The sequence below is a fragment of the Dermacentor variabilis genome, chromosome 9 (assembly GCF_050947875.1).
Source record: "Dermacentor variabilis isolate Ectoservices chromosome 9, ASM5094787v1, whole genome shotgun sequence".
Lineage (NCBI taxonomy): Eukaryota > Metazoa > Arthropoda > Arachnida > Ixodida > Ixodidae > Dermacentor > Dermacentor variabilis.
Window position 1 is genome coordinate 57,438,443 of NC_134576.1, and position 14,347 is coordinate 57,452,789.

A 14,347-nucleotide genomic window follows, 5' to 3' on the forward strand; every position below is an offset into this window, starting at 1 on the left:
CGAGGACCACGCGCCCGATCGCATGGGGTGCTCGGTGCTTGCATAAAAAGGAACGCTCGTCAGTCTGCCTGCGGTCTTACATTTATGCTGCAGCGTTTCTCGTTCGGGCTGAGTACTTTTCGACCTTCTAATTTTATTTTTGTTGTTCGTCCTTTTTTTCTGGGGCCCTTTTCCGCAGGGCCTTTCTGTGGTAGATAGGGTAGATTGTGTTACATTTTCTTCATTTCTTTCACGCGGGCGTCAACGCTCTCGATGTATTGCGTTCCCTAACTTGTGAATCGGCGTTCGAGCTTCGCGATATTTATACGTTGTAGTTCTCCGCATACTGATCCTAACTTCACTGCTTCACCCTTCACCCGAAGAGGTGACATCTATGGGCATACCAAGGTGGCCACTACCTCCTCTGGCCGAACGAGGGTCACCGAGGGTCACCAATTAAGTTCAGGTGGAATTGCGTGCTCAGCGCCAGCCGAAGCCAGTATTCAAGCATCATCCTTGGGGTCGTTGACTGCTCCGAAAGCGGTGAGCCACTTCGCTCCTTCAGACTTAGCTAATGGGAAAGCCCAGTGCGCGGGATTAATACTACTGTTATTATTATTATTATTATTATTATTATTATTATTATTATTATTATTATTATTATTATTATTATTATTATTATTATTATTATTATTATTATTATTATTATTATTATTATTAACTAATCATACCAATGCTTATTATAGTGCCCAAGAACGGCTACACAGCCTTTGTTTTGGTGTACTTAATTATTCCGCGATATAATATCTGCAAAGAATGCATGCCTAGATAAAGAAATGGGAGAGATAGAAACATTTAGGGAAACAGAAAACGAGGACGCCCGCGTAAAAAGAAGCTAATCACACAGGATTATCTACATTCCTATGAAACGCAGGAAATGAACACACATAGTTCGATGGAGGTAGGACGCTTATTACGTGTGTTTTTTGAGTCGAGCAGTTGGACATTGCAAAGCAGCAAGGCTGGTCAGAAAATGCGGAATGTTGCCTGGTATTCTTCTGCAATACGAAAAATTGCGTATGGTTAAGAAGCATTTGGCCATGCATAACGTATTGGACAACTTCATACTGGAACAAAGGTTTCGATTTAATAGATCCTAATTTCAGAGAGGTGATTTGTAGTATAGGTGAGAGGCGGCTGGACTATGGTCACAATAGCGGTGCTTGAATATAGATATGCATTTTTTAGACGGATTCAGTGAGGTAAGAATGGGATTTGCGCGTTCCGCCCCATACTGCAGAGGTATACTCTAGCAGTCGCAGGCACACAGTAGAATAAAACATCAGAAAGGCAACAGGGGAGGGCAAGTTCTGCAATATACGGCAAACAATACTAAGAGCGCGAGTGTCACGTTGTTTCGCATTTTGTAGCTTGGGACGAGAATCTTTGCGTTCTGTCTGAGTACACACCAAGGTCTTTCATTTCATCGACCCTGGGCAGTACCGCATCCCGAAGGGCGTACGGAAATTGCGCATGGTGTGTTTTCCGGGTATAACTTAATACCCTAGTTTTGGAAGCATTTTCGATAACTCTTTCTTTGTGGGCCAGGTTTAGAGTAAAAGGAACGCCTTTTTGGAAGTCAATGCAGCCCTAAACGCTGTTGACAGATTTAAATATCTTTGAGTGGTGAGGAGATAGGAGGAAAGAAAACTGTCGAATATTACTCAAGAAATGTCATTTATGAACGGTAGGAGAAGAAGAGGGCTAAGAACAGATCCCTATGGGGCTGAGCTAGTGACCTCATAGCGAATAGAACTCTGTCTAGCGATCCAATAGAAGCAGGTTCTATTGCTTAGGTAATTCGATACGAAGGCACTGATGGAAGTAGGGAGGTCCATTTGCGTGAGCTTTGTAATAAGGAGATCATGGCAAACTACATCAAACGCTTAGCTTAGGTCAAATCAAAGTGCATGTAATTGTCCCTCATTGTGTGCCGCACTCGAAGCACGGGTGATAAAGTGACTAGTTCGTTGTCGTGAAGCGCCCCGCTAGAAAGCCATGCTGCTCATTCATTAAAATATTCGTAGCCCTAACAGAAAGCAGATAATGCAACACAGATCCAAAGACTTTTGACGCGGCGCAGAGGATAAATATGGGCCTGTAGTTAGTAATTGCCCTTCCAGACCGGATTTGTGAACGAGAACAACTTATGGTACCTTGCAAGCGCTGGTAAACGTACTTGACTTTAGGGAACTGTTGAAGATGCTTGTAAAAATAAGGACTTCAATCCGATGACCATTTGACTGCACACGTATTTTTTGTGAGCAGTAACTGCGAGATTCTTGCTGACAGACTTTCTCTCACCTTTTTGGTGATATTGAATATTACGACATCTATGGACGTTATGCATCAATTTCTGCACCAACATTGTCAAAATGTTCTTTGTCAAGCTGTAAAGCAGGCTCATTGTCTTTGTCATTAAAGAAAATTTTATACAATCTGGTCTTCCGGTACGAAGAACTTGCGTTGTTTTCCTGTTATCAATGAGCAAAATAAAAGCTTTCATCTCAAATATTACAGGCCACACATAAAGGTACAAAGCAATCAAACTCGTTCTATTCAAGCGTCTATTACCCAGCATTCCGTCAAGGTACACTGGCACACAAATGTCCCAATGACGCTTTCTTGGTAAAAAGCTATTTTGTACTCGTTTAAATGCAACAATCTGGATTTGGGAAGAACCCTCTATCACAGCACTTTATATTCCACACATAATCTTCCTTCGCTGATTAAAAAAATCTGCAAAACGTGTACTTAATTCATCGACGGCAAAGCAAGCCATTGTTGCGCCACTTTACCAACTTTTTGTCAGTGTTTTGTCATTGAGTTGTCGACCGAAAGAAGATGTTTCGCTTACGGAAGAAAACTAGTTCTCTAATGTGCCCCAGTAGGCTTGTGGGTACAAAAATTCTGCGTTGTAATGTGTTTCATATGGGGGGAAACATGTGTGCCATGTACGTTAAGAGGTTTAGTCACACATTGTAAAATGTTTCCCCACTATTACTGGTCCGTTGGAAACATTTAGGTTACCAAACAATGTTTCAAAATGATCTGAAAACGGTCAAACCACCAGACCACTCCGGAAGTGACACCAACGTGTCGTCGGAGTGCTATTGAAATCCGTCACTGCTCGGCGGATAAACGAGGAGGGCTCCATCGCGAAGCCTGTCGATAACAATCGATCAGTGGTAAACGAGAACTTGCTCTAGATCCACCAGTCGATTTCAATTTCTTTGCTACGGAGCAAGAAAGAGTGCTCCATATCGATCAGTGGAATTCACAATAAGACACAGTTGATACATGGCTGCATGTTTGCCTATAGCCATGCTACCTGTCCACAAGACATATTTTCCCTTTTAACTGCTGTAAGGTTGTGTTGATCGCATAGATAGAGCACGTAAGAACCCTTGTAGCCAGTATATCCATTGCAAAAGCACTGTTTGTGCATTCATACCTCCCACTAATACCGCCTGGCCCAATTTGCTAAACCCATTATTATCGCTGCTAATACAATCAATCATTCAATCAATCAATTAATCATTCAATCAATCGATCAATCAATCAATCAATCAATCAATAGTCTATTTCATTGCGGCTAAACATACCTGTATATAAGTAAGTTACTTCCAAGCACGTCTTCCTCTTTCGCACGGGCATCTAAATTGTAACGGCTCCTCACCTATGTTTTTTGCCCTCTGCTACTTTATACATCGCTTAATCCGCATGCCTGGACCTCCACCTCTTCTCAACTCGCACATTCTGTTGCACCCATACGAGACGAAATTGCCATTACCAGGCGGCTGCTTCAAGTGTCGTAGATGCGTTTCGGTCAGGGCGCACACAGGAGCAACTTCGTCATTTCGCTTCCCGGTTGATGTAACGAATGTTACCTTCTTTATACTTATCCCTAGTGCGCCTTTCCTGAACTCATGTTGCTTTTATTCAGCTCCTTGCTTGTTCGTCGCTACGTTCAATACCTAATCCACACAACTGATTGCTGCATCTTAGTGCATTCGCTACTCCCTTGACGTTGTTCAAGTCCTTATTCTTCGTCTTTCTGACAGCATGTCACGTTTTTTTTTAATACCAACTCTTCTTTTGAAAATTCTTTTCCAGGTTATGTTTTTTTGTGTTATGCGGAATATTTTCCCCTTCTTTATATTTTCCGGCATTTCTACTTACATTCTGGTGTTTTCACTCAGTTTAGTTTAGTGTAGTTATGCATTCCTACATTAGGGTGGCCTTTCCGCACGTCAGACAAAAATTTCAGTTTTCGTATTGCACGAAGCCTGCTGCTGTTTCCTGTCACTGCGCATACACGATTCTCGGCACATATTTTTTTTATACACTGCATGCGCATGGATGATCGCCCATAGCCATTCCATATCTCATCTGTGTTTCGTGCCCATAGTGTCCCCGTGTTGACTTCTTTTCTATGCTCGCGCAGAATCTTCCTTTAACTGCGCGAAGCCATGAGATGAATTCTGTTTGGCCGGATCTGAGCGTTTAAAATACGGACCGGCGCATCACTGATTCAGTCAATGCACCAAATTTCACGGTGCTTGCCACGCTGGCTGCCAGCAAGCTTGTTATCTATTCGAAGGCATAGGAATTTGTCCAATAGATAGTAGCTGCCAGAATACGTGCGCCGTAATTTTTATATCTGACAGAGTAATCAATTTTTTTATTGCGCATATTTTAGCAAAATAGATACATTTACAACCAAAGCAGTTTCATCGAGCTACGCATTGTCGGATTCTGTTTGTCGCCTAATAAATAATTATTATGTGTGCGTTTTTTCGCTAAGTACAACAGGAGTTGACAACTATGCTTTGTCCCCCAACAGTTGTTACAGATAAAACTGCAGCTGTGTGACTAGCGTGCAAAGGCTGAAGCTAAGGGGTTTATGGTGAAAACTGCTTGGTAAGTCCAGGAGGAAAATGTAGTTACGTTTTTTTCATTCCTTACAGAGGCCGAAATTGTCAGGTATGAGCGTCAACTTCGCGCAACGGCCTTCTTTCATCTCCTCTGCAACGCGAATGCAATTGGAATTGATGAAACCGATGGAGCATATGTGGACATTCTTGTCATAAACCATCTAGACATTCCATCAAGTGAAGTTACTGGCGATAACTTAAAGGTACGTGCGACATTACGAGCTGTGTTTAACGCTAATCGTAAAACATGAGACGCAGCACACAAACACCGCTCGACCCTAAATTACAAGGTGCATTTATTTGTTTTTCGTACCGTCCTCTTCTTCGTGTGACATTTATGTACCGTGTTTATGGGACGCCTGTTACCCAGAATTTGGTATTATCTTATGGTTTCGTTTCTAATTTAGGGCCTTGTGTCCATTTACAAGATGTCTTGACAGCTTAGAGAAAACAATGACGCAAAAAATGTATGGTACATATCTCTGACCATTGCAGATGCACAACACAAATTGCTGCGACACCATGTCTTTCTAGGAGTCCCTTTATTATTCTTACGTGCCTTTACCTTCCCTAATACTTTTCAAACAATGTCCGTGTAATACCTGCATGCATCAGCTGACATCTGTGAGCAAGCGCGCAGCAGCAGCAGCGAGCGAAGTGTCCTTCGCGCACTCTATCGATTCGCTCAGAAGTGGCGAGAACACAGAGCGCATAAAGGTACGAGCTGTCCTCAGGCGCCTTTCAAAATGCGGCGTGCGCCACAGCGCGTGGCTGTGACAACTAGGCACTTGTTGGCGCAGTCGAAGCCCCCCCGCTCCCGTCCCTCCCGCGCTGCCTTTACCTGCTTTCCTTCATATATGGAGTGAACGATTATGCCGCGGTCATCAGTTCCCCTTGCGCCAGGTCGTGCGAAATACGCAGTCGCAGCCGTAACACAACGCCGACTCCCACTCCCTGCCTCCTTTCTCTTCCCGGTCTTTCCCGCCATGGAGGACGGCGCTCTTGCTCTTCACTTTATTTCTTTGTGCGCGCCAAATTGAGCTGCGATCGTTGGCTTCCCTCGCGTGCTTCACTCGCCCATACAGCATACGACGTGCGGCGGCGATGTTATCGTTTTCGTACCTTAGACTTTATACGGAAAAACAAGGCGACGGCGACGGCAAGAACGCGCCTACAGTTTTCATATAGTTCTTATCGCATTAAAGTGGCACAACTGCGATGTCGCCGATTAGTCTTTAGTTAGCAATGCCAGTCGTATCACTCTTTCTGAATATAGGTATTATTTTACACATACCCAGTTCTTCTGGAAACGGTTGTGTGTTGTGTGTGAATGTATGCGTACGCAGCATAGATAATGTTACCCAACGTTGGTTCAGCATAAGTAACCCTGTGTTTGTGCGGTGCGCCTAAACACATTGCTCTTCCTCTCCGTTGTACGGAGCGCGATCAGTGCATCATGTTCTTCAGGCTGCGATCGTTCCAAATGGATCGGCCCTAATCATTCCACCATTCTGTAATCACAATACAGTCCTCGTAGACATTAGGTTTTTATGCTCGATCCAGCTACAAGCTTGTTCCTATTATTGTTTTTTTTTTGCTATTGCACCTTTCACCTGTCATTTGTTGATGGCAATAGTATACGAGCCAGTTCACGGTGCACTGCAGTTTATAATTTAATCTAGGGCACAACAATTCGCCCAATAAATAGTGCTGCCGGAATCCCTGCGTCACCGTTTCTACATATGACATTATCCTTACCTTTGTTTACGGCACGCGTTTTCGCAAAATTTATACATTTACAACTAGTGCAATTTTGTCGAGCTATAGTTTTTAGGCTCGATCCAGCTACAAGCTTGTACCTGTTCTTGTTTTTTTCTTTCAGCTGTCACTTGTTGATGGCAATAGTATACGAGACAGTTCACGGTGCACTGCAGCGTATAATTTAGTCAAGGCCACAGCGATTCGCCCAATAAATAGTGGTGCCGGAGTCCCTGCGTCACTGTTTCTACATATGACATTATCCTTACCTTTCTTTATGGCACGCGTTTTCTAAAAATTTATACATTTACAACTAGTGCAATTTTGTCGAGCTATATATTGTCGCATTGTCGGATTACGCGTACCCGCCGTGGTTGCTCAGTGGCTATGGTGTTGGGCTGCTGAGCACGAGGTCGCGGGATCGAATCCCGGCCACGGCGGCCGCATTTCGATGGGGGCGAAATGCGAAAACACCCGTGTGCTTAGATTTAGGTGCACGTTAAAGAACCCCAGGTGGTCAAAATTTCCGGAGTCCTCCACTACGGCGTGCCTCATAATCAGAAAGTGGTTTTGGCACGTAAAACCCCAAATATTATTATATTATTATTATGTCGGATTACGCTTGTCTCTTAAGAAATAATTTTTCCTTGTGCATTCTTTTACTTAATACCTCAACGCTTCGGAATTCCTTTATCTGCAAGAATCCTTAAAAGTAAAACTGCAGCGGTGCGACTAGTGAGCAGTGCAGGAAGATTAAGGCTTTCTGGTGAAAACTGTTTGGTAAATCCACGAGGAAAATATCGTTTACTTATGTTTTCTACAGAGGCAGACATTTTCATCTATGAGCGTCTACTCTTCGGAAATCGAAGAAACGGATGGAGGATATGCCGATCTTCTGGACATAATCCATCCCAACATTCCTCCAAGTGAAGTTACTGACAATAACGTACAGGTAAGTGCTAGATTCCGAGCTTTATTTTACTCTACTCGTAAAACATTGTTCTCAGATGCAGTACACCACCACCGTTTGACCGCAGATGACAAGGTGCTTTCATTTGTTCTTGGTATCTTCTTGGTCCTCGCATGCTTTTTTTCGTATCATTCTAATGGTACCATTGTTACACAGCATTTCGCATTAGCCAAAGGTATGGTTTAGTGGTCAGTGCCCATTTACAAAATGTCTGCACACCTAGAAAAAAAACAAAGACATGAAAGCACTGTACACTTGCGCGACCTTTCACAGGCACAGCACAAATTCCTGCGAAACCATGTTTTTCTACCAGTCTTCTTATTAATTATCAGTCCCTGTAACTTCCACACTCATTTTCAACCAATGCCCGCGGAAGACACTGGATTCATCAGCTGACATCATGAGTGTACAATCGTAAGCAAAAGCAATGCACTCGTGCAAGGATATGGGATGAGAGGATGGATGGATGGATGCTGTGAGGTGCTGCTTTGAAACGAGGCGGTGTGTTGCGACATCAAGCTTTTTCTTATTCTGCGGAATGTGTCACCTATCACTATGGGGACATTTGTTATTGTAGGCCTCCTTGAATCGTTTGTTGTCTGCATATTTTGCTGCCACCAAACTTCAAAGAGCCTTTTACTAATCACTGTTGCGAACGTATGTACTTTCCCCCTGCTATCTCCGAACGCAAGCGCTTCAAAGAGGCAAGGGGAGCCTAAAGCAACTCGTGGGCGGATGTCTTCACATACTAATAAAACATGTTCGGTCATTTCACTAGCTTCATCGCAGCAGGCACATGCATCTTCTTTGGTGTTTCTCACTTTCAAACCACGCGTTCTAAGGCATCATAACGCAGTGTGATCTCGCTTCCAAAAGTAATCAGCTTCCATTTGAATTATCCTAAAATGTTTCTTTCTTAATGTATTTGTTACCTTTCCTGTAGTTACTCATAACCACTTTCTTTTCCATCGCCGCCACCCATGAAATTATGTCAGGCTCTCTGACTTTCCCTTTGATGTTCTATGTTGCCATGTTGCTTATCATACCGGTCGCATACCTGATGGTAAGCTTCCTAGTTTTTAAATCTACATGTGAGTAAGTATTTTCCTGTACAAATATTTTGACACTCTCCTAACACGTTTACGTTCTGTCATATTCGTCAGTCGTTCTCCGATATTTATTTTACTCTGAGCTTCCCAAATTTCAAATCTTGTCCAGCCTATATGACACTGCAGTACGACTTCATTAGAGGTCTTCCCATGAGCGCCCAATGCGTGGCGCCCTACTGACCGTTATTTACCATCAAGTTGTGATAGTTCCTCAGACTCGAAGTAAAGAAACAGATTTGCAAATGCAAGTCCTGGAACAACTATACCTTTCCACATACCACGGAGTACCTCGTACCTATTCAATTCCCATCGTGGCCGCATTTCCCTTCCCTTTCGCAGCTATTGTTTTTTTTTCTTTGTTTCCTTACCTATAGCCATCGTTAAGGAACGCATCCAGGTCTCTGTATTCCTTTGCCCGAGGCATAATCCAGTCCTGCTTTGAAACAGTCTCTTCACTTTTCTCAACAAATGAAATGCCATTTACCTAATTTCTTTACGGTAAAATTCAATCAGTATATTCCACGTTCCTGTCAACAGATATTAGCCAGACGTTGCGTATTAGTTTGCCTGTCAGCAAGCAACACAATGTCGTTGGCATAAAACAAAACTTGGCAGCTGCTGCTGTATTATCGTGCCCGTGTGTACGTACGAGAGATCAAACCCGATGTTCACTCCTTCTAGCACGCTTTCCATCCTTACCATGTGCATCATAAACAAGAGCGAGGATAAGCTCAAGCGTTCTTTAAATTTGATGCAATAAGCGAACGGAACACATGTTTTTTTGACGTCTTTGCTTGTAGGAGTGGGCTAAGTTCATAGTAATCGCGTTACAATCCTGCCATCACTCTGTTTCCGGAACACGAGGTGTCCTCATGAATGCAAGCCGACGAAGGTAGAACCCACTGAAGCTTAGATGAATAAAGTTAATGATTCAAACAATTCGCGACGGCATTTCGTGGAAAGAATTTGGTTCAATATGCTACTTTTGATACATGAAACATTCATAGATAATATGGTAGATGGCTGAATGCTTGAAAAATATTCTAAATGCCTTTGAGGCATTGATCATGGGTGATGCGTAGAGGTTATCGGCAGCTGTACCCTTCACGACTAAATTCGTGGGCCAGTAGAGGATACATAAAAGCTTGCCCACACGAAATTACTTGCGATTGCGATATTTTACTTGAAACTTCACTGACCCATAGTGAAAATGTCCAGTCGAATTAGATTTGAAGCACGGAGCTTCCCTAATAACGAATTTGTCAATACTGGGGAAAAGGAAGCCTTCGTGAGTAAAAGAGAAAGACGAAAACATAAAATCGGAGTGGCGGCGCCTGTTGTGGACTGCGTTATGTCTCCTAGTTTGTCAGTACTTGTTGATTTACAGAGATCGTCAAAGAGGGCGAGGTCGCGTGGATGTTACGTGAACTCGTCCGTTTTTACTTGGTTGGTTGAAGGAGAAGCGGGACGTTCGACGGAAATTTTCTACGCAATGTAGTGATTTTTTTTCGGCACACCGAAAACAGTGACGTTTATTTAGGCGCATTACGTGCTTAAAAAATTTATAGGCGATCGCGCGCACCTGCGGGAATTGCGGCTGGATGAAGCTTTCGTAGGTGATTGCGTAAATGTGTTTACGTTTAGACTCATACGACGGCATAATTTTTAAGTTTTCGGGCACTTAAAAAGAAACGCGCTCAATTTTTTTTAATTATTTACTTTATAGCATATCTTAAAATTCACGAATTGTAGCAGGTGAGTTTGCAAGGCGTATCCATTTGGAATTATTTTCCAAATTGGCTCCCTTTTGAATATATGCGCTATCAATGTCACCGTAAAAATGGGGTGTTTCTCCAGTTACTTTCTGTAAAACCATTCTTCTATCCATTGAACCAAAATGGTAGCTGGAACATCTATGTCCTTCGTCCCATATTTTTGTAAATATTGCATCGAAACTGGTGTCATCCTGGAGTTTCAAGTTAATGCGTGTTGCCACATCGCAGGCTACGATTCCTAAATTGTAATATGCGTGATAAATAATTCCCACACACTTACACACGCACGCACGCACGCACACACACACACACACACACACGTACACAGACAAAGAGAGGAGAAACGAGCAGAGAGATACAGACATGATTGCGACACATCTGAAACTTGAGCATTCTGAAGGCCTATATCTAACATTCTATCAGAGAAATTGGCGAAGAAAATAACAAAAGACGTGAAAATGCAACGGCAGGCTGCACATGTTTCCTGTGTAGTCATTCCTATGGGAATACTTCAGCGTATTTCAGTCAATTCCAGGTTTATTAGGATTGCCAAAAACAATTACCGTGTACTTGTTTTGGGAACTTGTTAGGCTTTCAATAGAATATATGAGCTCGTGAAACAAAACATGGGAAATATTAGCCAGTATACAGAAATATTTAATTGATCATTTGTCCTGGCGTGCTACGATGATTCCCAGAGAATATTGTCTTGCATATTTGCAATGTCTTTGCTTCGAACACATTTCATTTACCAGCTTAATGGCATTGAGTACCAACAACCATGGTTAGGCACATTTTGCTTGCACGTTAAAACACCACCCTTCTCTCCTGCGCGCACAGCGAGCGAGGTTTGAGTGTTGGTGCTGATGCTGTTACAAGAAAATGAGAAAACAATGACGGACGGAAAATTCCAAAGCGATCGTTAATGGATTGGAGAATGTGCGAATGGCTGAAGAGGACGCACTGGACAGTCGTGCCAGCAGGTTGTATTTAGCGTGTTTGAGCAATGTTAAAAAAGAATGGGAAGACATCAACGTAAAAGTAGTCATTACATTTCATTAATTACTCATTTATTCTTGTGAGGCAGCAACTGGTCAGTGGCACCAATTACACCTTTGAATTAAGCAGCAGTACTTGTCGTCGGCTACATTGTTTTTTTTTAAAAAAGACAAGTCTGCTATGTATAGCATGGTGCGATGTCACGTTGCTGGCTGCCAGTGCCGTCGTGGCTACATTTCGAGTGTTTTCGATGCTAAAGCGTCATGGAGCTAAACGAGACTGACTGTGGTGATTTATTTTTAGGGAACCTCGCCACGGTATTAGTGCACGTAATATGTTGACCAATGCTGGTTGTGCGTGCAGTGTATTGCGGCTTTTTGATGCGCGTAGACACCAACTGCTCTTGCACTAACGATGAATTGGGAACAAACCTCTGTGAAACGACGTAGCGCGCTTCAGTACAACCATAGCTCATTTCGGGAGAGTTGAGGTAGAGGTGTGGGGGGGGGGGGGGCGAAGCAGTAGTCAATGCGGCAGCCGCGATAGGAACTCCGATGTGAATGCGCCTGTTTGTGTCGCCAATGGGTTCTGCCTAGACGCGCTTTGTAAAGCATTGTGAGTTGGCCTTCATAAAGCGAAGCCTTCGTTCCACATGCCGCCGTGTTCGCGAGGCTGCTATCTGCTGCTGCTGCGTGGGTCGTTACCTGGACTGAAATGAAATATCGAAGATGGTGTGGGCGACGTGTGCCACAGGCTCGTAGCGCACACAATTTGGTGGGATGCATTCGGCCTTGTCACGTGGTAGCGAGCACTTCTCCCAGCGTACACCAGGCGGGGGCGTGGTGACGTCGAAATCGACGCCAATAATAATAATAATAATAATAATAATAATAATAATAATAATAATAATAATAATAATAATAATAATAATAATAATAATAATAATAATAATAATAATAATAATAATAATAATAATAATAATAATAATAAATAAACAGCATCACTATTCATTATTTATTTTCTTCGCTATACCTCCCTGCCTCTCTGTTAATAAATATAAATGCCTCTGGAACTCCAATCAGTGATTACGAGCATTGTAACACTTGGGAGCATGGGTAGTGTAAAGGAAGTGAGGACGTTTGATATTCATCTTTGTGCCGTTGAAATGATCGCCCAACTTAGGCGAAACATTTTAGTTATTTTTTGATGTTTGCTTATCGCGATACGTGTGGATAGAGGTTGCGCTCCAACTGCATGTCTAACCTTATATTATGATTCAATTTTATTTTGCTTGCACGCCGTTAATATAGCCCGGTTGCATCTAATATGAAAAAAAGTTCGCGTAAAAATGAAGAATACTTTCGATTACCAGGGAATTGCAAATGTTATTTAACATTTCTTTCTCCTCTTCAAGAAAATATGGTGGCGCGTGCACTTATACTTGCGGTGGAACATGGCCGCTATTGCTAAAAACCTACGAGGACTAAGTGACACCTACGAACATGCAGGTCATGCTTGGAACAGAGTGCCGGTTCTTGCACACAGCTCCTAGCGGCTGAGTTCACTTCGAGAAGTTCATCACTGAATTTCCGAAAGCGTGGCCTAAGAGAAAGAAATAATGAAGTGCGAATCGGGAATTCCTCATTTTGTGGAGACGATCAACGCTGCACGGTGACGTCAAAAGGCTGCGGGGAAATGGGAGACTACATTCCTCTTCAAAGCGAGTATGTCCTAAACCGCAGTTCCCTGACGACTGAAAAATAGAAAGCGCTGGTACGCAGCTTCTTTGTTGCTGTTAAAAGATGAAAGCAACAAAAACTAATCTGGCATGACCCATCTCACAACGAATGTCGACGTTGACGCGATTAGTATCAATTGAATCAACATAGCGACACACCGTATTGTCGCCGCCGCTATTCGTCACGTGTGAAGCGTGTCTGCCTCCAACGTCCTCTGCCTCGCGCCTTCTGGAAGTGCCGGGTCCAATAGCGTCGCTGCGAAGTCCTCACGTGACGCGCCTATCTTGTGAGAATGTCTATCAAAGCATCCTCTCTGAATCTATACCATGTGGTATTCCAGCACCGGAAAAATTCATGTTAAGCACTTTTTTTTCTCCTGGAGCACCGACGCATGCCCAGTGTATGCAGCGGTGCATACGCACATATATGGCAATGGCCTAAGTTGGCGCGAAAGATGTTTGGCGGCGGCCGATTGATGCCGGCGCCAGTGGGTATCTTATTGTGAGCGGGGATATTTAAGAGAGGCGGCTGGCCAGCCGGGCGGCAGGCTGCCGTTTGGGCTCGGTAGCCTGGAAGGTTCTCTCCGTAGCTCGCGACTTGTCGATCGTGTTCGTTCCTTCGCGGACATTGTGAGCCCCCGCTAGTATAGCGCTGTTGCAGGTTCGTCGAAGAGTGGCACATGGCCTGTGGCGCAAGTGGGCGTGTTAGAGGTTTATTCAACTGTGGCACACACCAATCGTCACCGACAAGACAGAAGCTGAATAAATGCTTCGCTTCAAACTGGCTTATATCAACGCGCTAGCCCAATGCCCGACCTGTTAGACTTCCCAGTAAGCCATGTTGGCGTGAGAACTGTTAGGGACGTTGAAGATAAAATAATCAGTGTCTTACAAGAAAAAGCAAAGGTAGCCCGTTTTTTCGTCGTTGCCTTCTCTGAGTAGTTCAAAAGCGCTCAGCATGACCTGGTAAGTAGGCATAATATTTAGGAGAGTGTTGTTCTTAATTTTGTCGTGGGTTCCGC

The 14,347-nt window shown here is 43.5% G+C and overlaps 1 protein-coding gene across 1 annotated transcript in view; it reads left to right on the top strand.

Moving 5' to 3' along the window:
- Positions 1–360: 360 nt before the first annotated feature.
- The window catches only part of LOC142558364 (uncharacterized), a 169,812-nt gene continuing 155,825 nt past the window's right edge, over positions 361–14,347 (top strand). The window contains exons 1-2 of the mRNA XM_075670508.1: positions 361–522; positions 5,010–5,179. The gene's annotated coding sequence lies outside the window, so the exon portion shown is untranslated. The remainder of the gene's footprint in view (positions 523–5,009; positions 5,180–14,347) is intronic.